The sequence below is a fragment of the Chrysochloris asiatica genome, unplaced genomic scaffold (assembly GCF_000296735.1).
Source record: "Chrysochloris asiatica unplaced genomic scaffold, ChrAsi1.0 scaffold00062, whole genome shotgun sequence".
Classification (NCBI taxonomy): Eukaryota; Metazoa; Chordata; class Mammalia; order Afrosoricida; family Chrysochloridae; genus Chrysochloris; species Chrysochloris asiatica.
In genome coordinates this window covers 2,487,311-2,499,223 of record NW_006408580.1, presented here as the reverse complement: position 1 = coordinate 2,499,223, position 11,913 = coordinate 2,487,311, and the positions used below count along the sequence as shown (strand labels likewise).

Below are 11,913 nucleotides of genomic sequence, written 5' to 3'. Positions count from 1 at the left end.
AATATTATCTTATTGTGGTGATTTGTGTGTTGCTGTGATTTTAGAAGCTATACTTCAAGTATTTTAAATACCAGCAGGGCCACCCATAGTGGATAAGTTTCATTGATGCTTCCAGACAAATATTAAAAATGGTCAGTCACCAAAAATGTTGTGGACAGCAGAGGAACATTGCCTGATATAGTGCCAGAGGATGAACCCTTCAAGTTGAATGGCACTCAAAAATATGACTTAGTAGAAGCTGCTGCCTCAAAATAAAGTTGACCTTAATGATGTGGATGGAGTAAAGCTTTCAAGGATCTTCATTTGCTGATGGCGCACAATGAAAAGAAATGACAGAAAGCAATTGTAAACATCCATTAATAATTGGAACATGGAATGCTTGAAGTAAAAACCTAGGAAAATTGGAAGTTCTCAAAAATGAAATAGAATGTATAAAGATCAATATGCTAGGCATTAGTGAGCTGAAATAGCCTGGTATTGACCATTTTCAATGAGAAAATTGTATGGTTTACTGTGCCAAGAATGACAAAATGAAGAGGATTGGTGCCATATTCATCACCAACTAGATCATCTCAAGATCTATCTTGGGCTTCACCAAGATGGTGGTCACTAAGGTTGGTGCTGGTTTAGGAGAAGTGGCCACAGGGAATGGACGATGGCTTCACCTGGGGATTCCTTAGGCCGTGTTTGTGGAAGATGTTGATTCCTTCATGAAACAGCCTGGGCATGAGACTGCAGATGAAGTCCTGAAGAAGTTGGATGAACAATATCAGAAGTATAAGTTTATGGAACTCAACCTTGCTCAAAAGAAAAGGAGGCTAGAAGGTCAGATTCCAGAAATTAAGCAGACTTTAGAAATTCTTAAATACATGCCAAAGAACAAAGAGTCCACCAATTTTCTGGAAACCATATTCTTATTGGCAGATAATCTGTACTGCAAAGGTGCAGTTCCTCCTACTGATAAAGTGTCTCTATGGTTGGGGGCTAATGTAATGCTTGAATATAATATTGATGAAGCTCAGGCACTGCTGGAAAAGAATTTATCAAAACTGCTACAAAGTATCTTGATTCTCTTGAGAAAGACCTAGACTTCCTTCGAGATCAATTTACTACCACAGAAGTCAATATGGCCAGGGTTTATAACTGGGATGTCAAAAGAAGAAACAAAGATGATTCTACCAAGAACAAAACATAATGTTGGCAATTAAAAATGTGTTTCAGTTTTCCAAACATGTTATTTTAAATATCTCAAAATTTATCCTTGAAGATCGACATAACGGAATGATTTATTTTTAGCAGCAAGAATGAGAATTAAAATTTTTTCAAAAGGTAAATGCCATTTTATTTATAAAAAACAATTTATTTTCCAGTGTTTTGTGAGATTAGCAGGGTTGTAATATTTTTCCATATTTTCCAGTAAAATAAATGCTGCTTTCATCATATTTTGTTTATCATAAGAAAACTCCAAGTTGAAATGGCCACAAACTAAATGCGTTGTTATTAGCATAGTTTACTGTTTCTTTATTGGCTGATGTTGCTCTGATTTGATGTGGTTAAACCAGTTTAGAGGTAGAAAATACAGTTTAAATATTTACAGACTTGGTTTTCTTCTGCACATGTGAAGTTTTATGGTTCTGGTTGTTGATTTGTTTGATGTAAATGATGTTGCATGAATTACTGGTTAACCAATAACTGTCATAATATTCTGAACTTTTTAGGAAATGGTAATTTGCCTTTGTAAATAAGAAGGGGGCTATTGATATCACACATTTTCTTATCCCAAATAAGTGCACAGTGTCTTTGTGATGACAGCATAGGGGACCTCGATAGTTGTGAAATAAGATTACCAGCGCAGCACTCTCAGCTAAGATGATTTCTATTTATTAACGGTTCTCCAGAGTAGCTTAATAGGAATATTAAGATAAATGTCAATCTGTGATGGGAAAGAGTTGTAAGCTTTTTTATTCATGAGAAGCCATCATAGAATGAATAAATGCTAGCACTAGATGATATAGGCTCTGGTGAAAACACAAATGTGCTGTTCCTTCTTCATGTAGTAAGATCTTATACAATGTTTTGTACTTGTATTTCATGATATTAAAATAATGATGTTAAAAAAAAAAAAGATCTATCTTGAAGTACAATGCAGTCTGTGATAGGATAATATCTCTAGGCTAATGTCCTAAAAGGAAGACCAGTTAATACCATTATTTTTCAAATTTATGCACAAACCAACAAAACCAGCGATGATGGAATTGAATAATTCTACCAACTTCTTCAGTCTGAAATTGATCAAACATGCAGTCAAGAGCCATTGACTGGAATATGAAAGTTGGAAACAAAAGACAAACAGATCAGTAGTTGGAAAATATGACCTTGATGACAGAAATGAAGCTAAGATTGTATGATAGAATGTTGGAAGACTAATTACTTATTTATTGCAAATACCTTTTTTCAATGATATAAAAGTCTTGGTACACACGGACTTCACCAGATGAAATAAAAGTGATTACACCTGTGGAAAAACATGAGATGTCTAATAATAGCAGCCAAAACAAGGCTGGAGGCTGACTGTGGAACAGACTACAAATTGCTCATTGCAAGTTCAGGCTAAAGCTAAAGAAAATTAAAACAAGCCTATGAGAAAATATGACCTTGAATATATCCCACTGAAATCTTGAGACCATCTAAAAAATAGATGTGATACACAAATTGCTAAAATCCAGAAGAGTTGTAGTATGTATGACACGAAGAACATCATACATGAAGAAAGCAAAAGGTCACAAAAATGCTGAAAAGACAAAAATATATGCCAGAAAATGCTCTGAAACTTGTTCATGGGCATAAAGAAGCTAAAGATACTGGGAGAAATTATGATGTAAAAGTATTGAATGAAAAATTTAAAAAGAAGACAAAGTCAAGTATAATGAAATGTGCAAAAACTGGGAATTAGAAAGCAAAAAAGGAAGAACATGCTCAGAATTTTTCAAGCTGCAATAAATGAAAAAAAAAAAAGTCAAGCCTCAGGTTGCAATATTGAAGGAGTCTATGGGCATTTTGTCTGTCAATTTTTCATAATACTATGCCACCAGTATTTTAAATATTAGCAGGGTCACCCATGTTGGACAGGTTTCAGCAGAGCTTCCAGACAAAGAAAAACTAGGAAGAAGAAAAGGCAGACCACTTTTGAATGGTTAACCACTGAAAAACTTATGAATGATGGCAGAACATTGTCACATATAGTACCTAAAGGTGGGTCCCTCAGTGGCAGGGGCCATGATGGCTCTGATCACAAATACATTGCAACAACACAGAGCAGTGGGAGACCCTATGCATGAAGAAAGCCCATTGGATTGCAAAGCAGCATTGGGTGCCTCGTTGATTTGGCAAAGCCTCAAGGGGAAATTTCGTGCAGAGGAACCTTGCTGACTTTGTAGTTTCTTTTTTAATTCTTTCATTTTAATAAGAATCCATATTATAAGTAATCAGTATCATACTCATTATTCTGATTTTAAAAATATGCATATTTTTGATTTTTTATAGCTTAATAATCAGACATTTTAAAGCAGTTAAAACACTGCCAGTATAAAGTTGAGATCATAATCTAGCACCTGTTTTATTTAAAAAATAGAAAGGGAGGAGATGGTGGAGGCCATGCAGAAGACCCTAAACATGAAGGGCTCATTGTTAAGTAGGGCCACAATGGGTCCCCCCTTTGTAACACAAGGCCCCAGGAGGGATCTCATGTGGGGACTCTGCTGTCTCCGTCTCTTTGTTTTAATCAGCTTATTTTTAATTTTCTTGATTTTATAATAAAAGTTTTCAGTAGAATCTTAGTAAGAAATATATTAGAGATTTAAAACTTGCACATTCACACCATATTCAATCATGCGTAGTCCTAAAGAATGCTTCTCACACTAACAATAAGTTTCACCTCTAGGAAAAACCAGCTAAAGTTTTTGCCAGTTCAAGTTTAAGATTACATTCAACATTCTGTGTAGTTTAGGTCAGGGGCATTAAGACCTTTAGAAAATTAGCAAAAATACAATTGAGGGCTAAGGGATTAGTATTAGATCATAAGCAGAAATTTAACTAGATGTTTTGTATGGAGAAGTTTTTGGTATAAGGAAGTTGTTCTGTTTCTTCTTGGCTACAAAACTTTTTTATGCTTCTTGTATTTCTTGTTTAATCAATCATGAGAAACAATTGTGTTGTCAGTTACCATAGCAAATAATGTCTAGATACATGTTGTGATTAATGAATTTATAGAAAATAATAAGTGAGGGTAGAAATAGGAGTTGAGATTTGGAGTTGTGTTTTAAGGTTAATGTGACATTTTTAGAGCAATGAGGTTTGCTTACAGAAATCAGGTATTGTCTAACTATGAAAAGGGGTACAAGGAAGATTTTTATATTCTTGATGTTCTATATTGAAATGATTAATATGTATAATTTAGACCACTACTTTGAAAAGAATGATTAATAGATTGATGGTATAGAGTAGTATAAACGCTGCTTGAGAATCTGAAATAGGCATGAGGAGAAATAAAATGTGAGAGAAGATTCACCATTTAACAAGACTCATCGATTCTGTGTGCTTCAGTCTTCGCCGACGTCATACCTCCTTCTAGGACCTCCCAAATAAGAGTGTCGGAGCTGGCTTCCGACACCTCAGGTTGCTGTTATTGTTGTTGTTAAGTGCCATCGAGTCAGTACCGACCCATAGCGACCTTATACACAGCAGAACAAAACACTGCCTGATCCTGGGCCAAGCTCACTACTGTTGCCACGCTTGAATCCATTGATGCTGCCACTTGGCCCATCCACCTCGTTGGGATGTTCCTCTTTTTCTCTGACCTTACGAAACATGATATCCTTCTCCAGTGACTCGCCTAACAATGTGTCCAAAGTATGAGAGATAAAATTTGGCCATCTTGGCCTCCAAGGAGCACTCTGGCTGCACTTCTTCCAATACAGATCTGTTGGTTCTTTTGGCAGCACTTTCAATATTCTCCTCCAACACCATAACTCAAATGCATCAATTCTTCTATGGTCTTCCATATACACTGTCCAGCTTTCATATGCATATGAGGTTATTGAAAAAACCATGGTTTAGGTTAGACGCACCTTAGTCCTCAAGCTGACATCTTTGCTCTTCAACACTTTAAAAAGGTCTTGTGCAACAGATTTGCCTAATGCAATACGTCATTTGATTTCTTGACTGCTGCTTCCATGAGCATTGATAGTTGATCCAAGAAGAATGAAGTCCTTGACAACTTCAATCTTTTCTCCATTGATAAGAATGTTGTTTATTGGTCCAGTGGTGAGGATTTTTGTTTTCTTTACATTGAGATGTAATCCATATGGAAGGCTGTGTTCTTTGATCTTCATCAGTAAATGTTTCAAGTCCTCTTCACTTTCAGCAAGTAAGGTTGTGTCATCTGCATATTGCAAGTTGTTAATGAGTCTTCCTCCAATCCTGATGCCATATTTTTCTTCATAGAACCCAGCTTCTCGGATTATTTGTTCAGCATACAGGTTGAATAAGTATGGTGAAAGAATATAATCCTGTCACACACCTTTCTTAATTTTAAACCATTCAGTGTTCCCATGTTCTGTTTGAACAACTGCCTTTTGATCCATGTCCAGATTCCTCATGAACACAATTAAGTGTTCAGGAATACCCATACTTCTCAATTTTGTCCATAGCTTGTCATGATCCACACAATTGAAAACCTTTGCATAGTCAATAAAGCACAGGTAAACATCTTTCTGGTATTCTCTGCTTTCAGCCAAGATCCATCAGACATCAGCAATGATATCCCTCATTCCACATCCTCTTCTGAGTCCAGCTTGAACCTCTGGAAGTTCTCTGTCAATGTATGCTTGCAGCCATTTCCGTATTACTTTTAGTAAAATTTACTCACATGGGATATCAAAGACATATCAAAGACATTTCCACATTCTGTTGGATCACAAATACAGACTTCTTCCAGTCAGTAGGTGAGATAGTTGTCATCCAAATTTCTTGGCATAGATGAGTGAGTGCCTGCAGTGCCGCCTTACTTTCTTGACAGATTTCAATTTTTATTCTATCAATTCCTGGTGCCTTGTTCTTTGCCAATTCCTTCAATGCACCTTGGACTTCTTCCTTAAGTATCATTGGCTCTTGATCATATGCTACCTCTTGAAATGTTTAAACATCAACCATTTCCTTTGGGTACAGTGACTCTGTTTATGCCTTCCATCTTCTTTTGGTGCTTTCTGCATTACTCAATAATTTGCCCAGAGAATCCTTTAGCAACAAAAAAGCTTGAATTTTTTCTTCAGTTCCCCTCGCTTGAGAAATGCTGAGCATTTTCTTCCTTTTTGGTTTTCTGACTCCAGATCTTTGCACGTTTTGTTGTAATATTTGACTTTGTCTTCTCGAGCTGACCCTTGAAATTTTCTGTTCAGCTCTTGCAAATCAAAACAACAGGAAATATCATCTCACACCAGCAATAGCAGCAAAAATCATAAAAATAGAGTTCAATAAATGCTGGCAAGGATGCGGAGAGATTGGGACCCTTTTATATTGCTGGTGGGGTTGCAAAATGGTGCAACCACTCTAGAAAAAAGGTATGGTGCTTCCTCAGAAAGTTGGAAATAGAAACACCTTATGATCCAGCAATTCCTCTACTTGGTATTTATCCACAAGAAATATGAGCCATAACACGAGTAGATATATGCACACCAATGTTCATAGAAGCACTATTTAGAATAGCAAAAAGATGCAGACAGCCTAAGTGCCCATCAATTGAAGAATAGATGAACAAACTTTGGTACATACACACAATGGAATATTATGCTGCCTTGAAGAATAACAAGGAAGCTGCAAGTCACTGCATAACATGGATGAACCTTGAGCACATTATGCTGAGTGAAATTAATCAGTCACAAAGGGAGAAATACTGCATAGGACCGTTGTTTTAAAAGATTTTTAAAAAGTACCCATACTAAAAGGGCAAAAGGAAATTCTTTGTCAGTTACCGGGGTGTAGGGTTGAAGTGGGGGGAGGGAGGGGAAAGGTGGAGTGCAAGGTAGGGAATACATTCAAGATAGTTTGGGTGCTGGGAGTGGGGAGAGCAATACACTAGAAGAGTGAGGGGAATGGAAGAACAAGGCAGATGGGAGAACATGTAGTCAGGTTTGCATGGGCAAGTGGGACACAGGTAAATAGTGACATATGCTCAACCTTGGAACAACAGGATTCTGGGATACAGGTATTGAGGCATGATTTGAGTGGGTAAAAGAGGGGAAGCAATGTTAAGATCTTGGGCTGTCCTTTGAATCTTGGTTTCCCTTGCTTACTACTGTAAAATAGGCACTTGAGGGTGAGATAGAGGAATAGCCAGAAACATCACCACAGAAAACTTTTAAGTCTGTCTCTAGGCTATAGCTGATTGGAATACCTAAAATGGGGCTAGAACTTTCCCAGGGAATGAGGCTTCTTGTGGAGCCTTTGCATAACATAAGACTATACATGGAATCCGGATCCCCATACAGAATTTTCTGAGGTGGGAAATTTCCACTGAAAAGGGCAAGTAGACCACCCTGGAGCTGTTAGAAGAACAGAAGGTACTTCTTGAAAGAAATACCAGCAAGAAAAATAAAAAACGTTAATGGCAGTCCAATGACTACTACAAGAACAAGCAAGTTGATCACAAGGAAGCCATCAGGGAAAGTGGTCAGGTCCCCTCAGGGCAAACCCCCTTCCAAGACTGAGACTCAAGGGTAATACAGGAGCAGGCATATGGTCTTGCTGGTGACCACGCTGGTCTACCGCTAATGGGAAGTGGGGGAAAAACAGCAATGAAGTTGTGAGCTAAGTCCAACCACATTCAATAGACTCCTGTCCACCTGGATTGAGACCTGAACACTGCTGGAGCCAGGGACAGGGACATGGCCACAGAGGAGTAGAGCAGAGAGTTAAGTGTCCAGCTGATATGAAGTGAGGGTAGATGCACAAGAACACCCATACTTGCAGATAGCACCTGTTGGACTTGGCTTCAATGTCTGGATGATCAGAACTCGACTACAAGAAGAAAGAAGAGGAATGAAAGAGTAATCTGCTACAATTTGATGAACTTGACCTATAATTATGGATGTAGGAGCTCAAAAGAGGGAACAAATCTTTATAGTGAGAATCATTCCCACCCTCTCGGTGCACAGGGTTGACAGGGATGGGCAACTTAGACATTTGCTACCCAAAATGTGGGTACAACAAAGGCACAAAATGACTAGCTTACAAGCTTTCAAAAGGGAGCCTAGTTTCAGAGGGTACAGGGGAAGGTAGAGTCTCCACTGAGTGGTTTTCTACCTGTCTGGATGGGGCTGGTAAAAAGAGATGGGGATAACATTCTTCTGGTTCAGTAGTGAATAATTGCTATCAGGACTGACTGCAAATGTGAGTGCTGCAAATGTAAAGGTAGACATTTTGTAACAAAAGGAGAGGAGTGATTGATCTTGCAGTCCAGGAGAGGAGGACCCTGGGACCATCAAGGGAGAAGAGTGGAGTGTGGGACCCTATCCAGAGATAGGACACAGAGATGAATTGGAGAGATGGAGCGGCTGGGGACCCTAGACTTAGGGAGGGAGAGTGACTGTGTGCTGATGGCTAGGGGTGAGCTTGTGGGGTGTGCCCTTTAGTTGTTTAAATGGTGCTTTGGTGTACATTGAGTGCTTTGGTATATATCCCCCCCCCAAAAAAAATAGAGGGAATGGAAGCAAATGCTATTGCATGATGATGCATGGAGGGGATTGTAATCATTGCAATGAAACGAAATACAATAGGATGAATGTTCTCCTATGCAATCTATCACCCAATTCACAATAAAAACTTAAAAAAAAAAAATCAGGAAAAAATTACCAACAGAGAGGGAAGGAGTCTTCATATCAAGTATCAATTCCTATCCCCTCCGTATACAGCGTAGATAAGGACGGGCAACTTAGACATTGACTACCTAAAATGAGGGGGCAATAAAGGCAGGAAGTGACTGGCTTACAAGGTTTCAAGAGGGAGTTTAGTTTAAGAGTATTCAGGGGAAGATAGAATTGCCACTGAATAGTTTTCATCTTGTCTAGGCGGGTCTGGTGAAAAGAGATGGGGATAAGATTCTTATGATTCAATAGTGAGTAATTGTTATCATGACTAATTGCAACTGTCACAACTGTAAAGGTAGAAGTTTTGTAACAAAAATGGTGGAGTAGTTAATCTTACAGTCCAGAAACAAAGGACCATAGGGCCACCAAGGAGAAGAGCACAAGTGGAATGCGTGACCCTATCCAGAGAAACAGCAACACCAGAAATGGAGGCAGAGATGAGGACATGGAGTGAGGGAGCAGCTGAGGACCCTTGACTCATGGAAAGAGAGGGACTGAGTGCTGGTGACCAGGAGGCAGGTCTACAGAATGTGCCCTTTGGTTGTTTAAATTATTATATATTCTTGAGTGGTTTTGTGTACATCTCCCCACCTCCACCCCACCCCAAAAAAAGAAAAACAAAAGGAATTGGAAGCAAATACTGTTGAATGGTGATGCATGGAGGAGATTATAATCAGTGCAATGAAACGATGGTGTAAATCTGATGTTCTCCCATGTAAACTATTACTCAGTTCATAATAAAAAAAAAATAATTTTAAGTTAAAAAAAGGGGGGGGAGTTATAAAGGCATGAAGTAGCTAGCTTACTGGTTCTGCTGGGTTTCACAAGGAGGAGGGTAATGTAGAATCCCCACTAAATAACTTTCCTCTTTTACAGACAGGCCTGGTGAAAGGGGACGGGGATGATTCTGATAGGATTTTATAAGTCAATTATGAGTAATTGTTAGCAGGATTAATTGTGATTATAAAAACTGTAATTGTAGAAGATGCGTAATTAAAAAGAGAGAGTAGTTAATCTTTCATTTTATGAACAGATGGTCACAGGACCATTAAGAAGGAAGAGCATGAGTGGACTGTAAGATCCCTACCTAGAAAATCAGCACCAGCAGAGACAGTGGCAGAGGCAGTGGCATGGAGAGACAGAATAGCTGCAGACTCTAGGCCCATGGACTGAGTAAGGCTGTGTGCCTACGGGTGGGAGACTGGCTTGCAGAATGTGCCCTTAGGATATTAAATATATATATATTTTTTCTTTGTATGTGTGCATCAAATATTTTTGCTTTGTTCATTTGTGAAAGATATTATGTAAATGAGGCCAGTACATTTTCAGTTGTACATGTTTTAGTTATACTATATTAGACACAAATATGACTTTATAGTTTTCTTTATTTAGAGACTATGTATATGGCTTATAGGTGACAAATTAACAAAGGGTAGGCCATAATAGTTATGGTTTTGTGTCAACTTGACTGGGCAAGGATTCCCAGTGATTTGACATTTGAGATGTGCTTATTTCCATGGTGAAATGTAATACAGCATGTATGATGTATGATGTTTGCCTATGAGCAGCCAATCAATTGAAAGGATGTTTCCTTGGGCACATGGCCTGCTCCCAAAACAATGGACACACAAAAAAGGCATGCTCAGATTTTTCTGCTGGAGACCTGGGACTCTACAACTGTGAGCCACTTCCTTGATTTAAATTCAATTTATAAGTTTCACTGATTTTGCTTCTCTGTAAAACCCAGCCTAAGACATTGCTGATGTCAGATAGATCTTGGCTGAAAGTAGGGAATACCAGAAAGATGTTACCTGGTGATTTATTGACTTGGAAAAATCTTTCTATTGTATGGATCATGACAAATTATATAACATTTCAAAGAATGGGTATTCCAGTATGCTTAATTGTACTCATGAGAAAACGTGTACATAGACCAAGAGGCAGTTGTAAGCACAAAATAAGGGGATACTGAATGATTTAATATCAGGAAAGTTGTGTGCAAGGTTGTATTCTTTCAACATACTTATTTAATATGTGTGCTGTTGTTGTTAAGTGCTGTTGAGTTGGTTCCGACACATAGCGGCCCTGTACAGGGTTTCCAAGGAATGATTGGTGAGCTTGAACTGCTGACCTTGCATTCCAGTGCATTAACACACAACACCAAAGGTGAATTATATGAAGAAAAACATAGTATCAGGATTGGTGGAAGATTCATTAACAAACAACCTGTGATAATCAGATTATACAACCTTGCTTTCTGGAAGTGAAGAGGATTTGAAATATTTAATTATGATGATAGAAGTCTACAGCCATTAGTGTGGATTGCACTTCAATGTAAAGAAAACAAAAAATTCTCACAGATTGACAAATCTAAAGCATGATAAATGGAGTAAAGATTGATATTGTCAAAGACTTCATTTTACTTGGATCCACAATCAGCACTTATTCAAGAAATCAAACAATTTATTGCACCAGGCAAATATTTTTCTAAAGATCTCTTTAAAATGCTAAAGAGCATAGAGAACAGTTTGAGTACTAAGAGGCACCTGACACAAACCATGGTATTTTCAATCACTTTGTATGCATGTGAAAATTGGAAAATGAATAAGGAAGACTGTAGAAGAAATGATGAATTTAAATTATGGTGTTGGAGAAGAGAAGAATATTGAAAGTACAAAGGACTGCTAGAATAACAAACAAATCTGTGTTGGAAGAAGTACAGCCAGGATTTAGAAACCAGGTTGGCAAGACTTAAGTTCATGTCCCTGGAAAAGGACATCATGTGTATTAACGTGGTGGGTTAGAGAAAAAGAGGAAGATCCCAAGGAGATGAATTAATGCAGTGGAAGCAGCAATGGGTTCAAACATAACATCAATCATTAGGATGACACAGAACTGGGAAGTGTTTCATTCTGTTGTTCATCGGGTCATTATGAGTCAGAACCTCTCAACAGCACCTAACAAAAATAGCAAACCAGAAGAACAAACAAAT

The 11,913-nt window shown here is 38.1% G+C and overlaps 1 pseudogene; it reads left to right on the top strand.

Moving 5' to 3' along the window:
• The first annotated feature begins 599 nt into the window (after nt 1–599).
• On the top strand, nt 600–1,195 carry LOC102837086 (annotated as a pseudogene).
• Nucleotides 1,196–11,913: the final 10,718 nt, after the last annotated feature.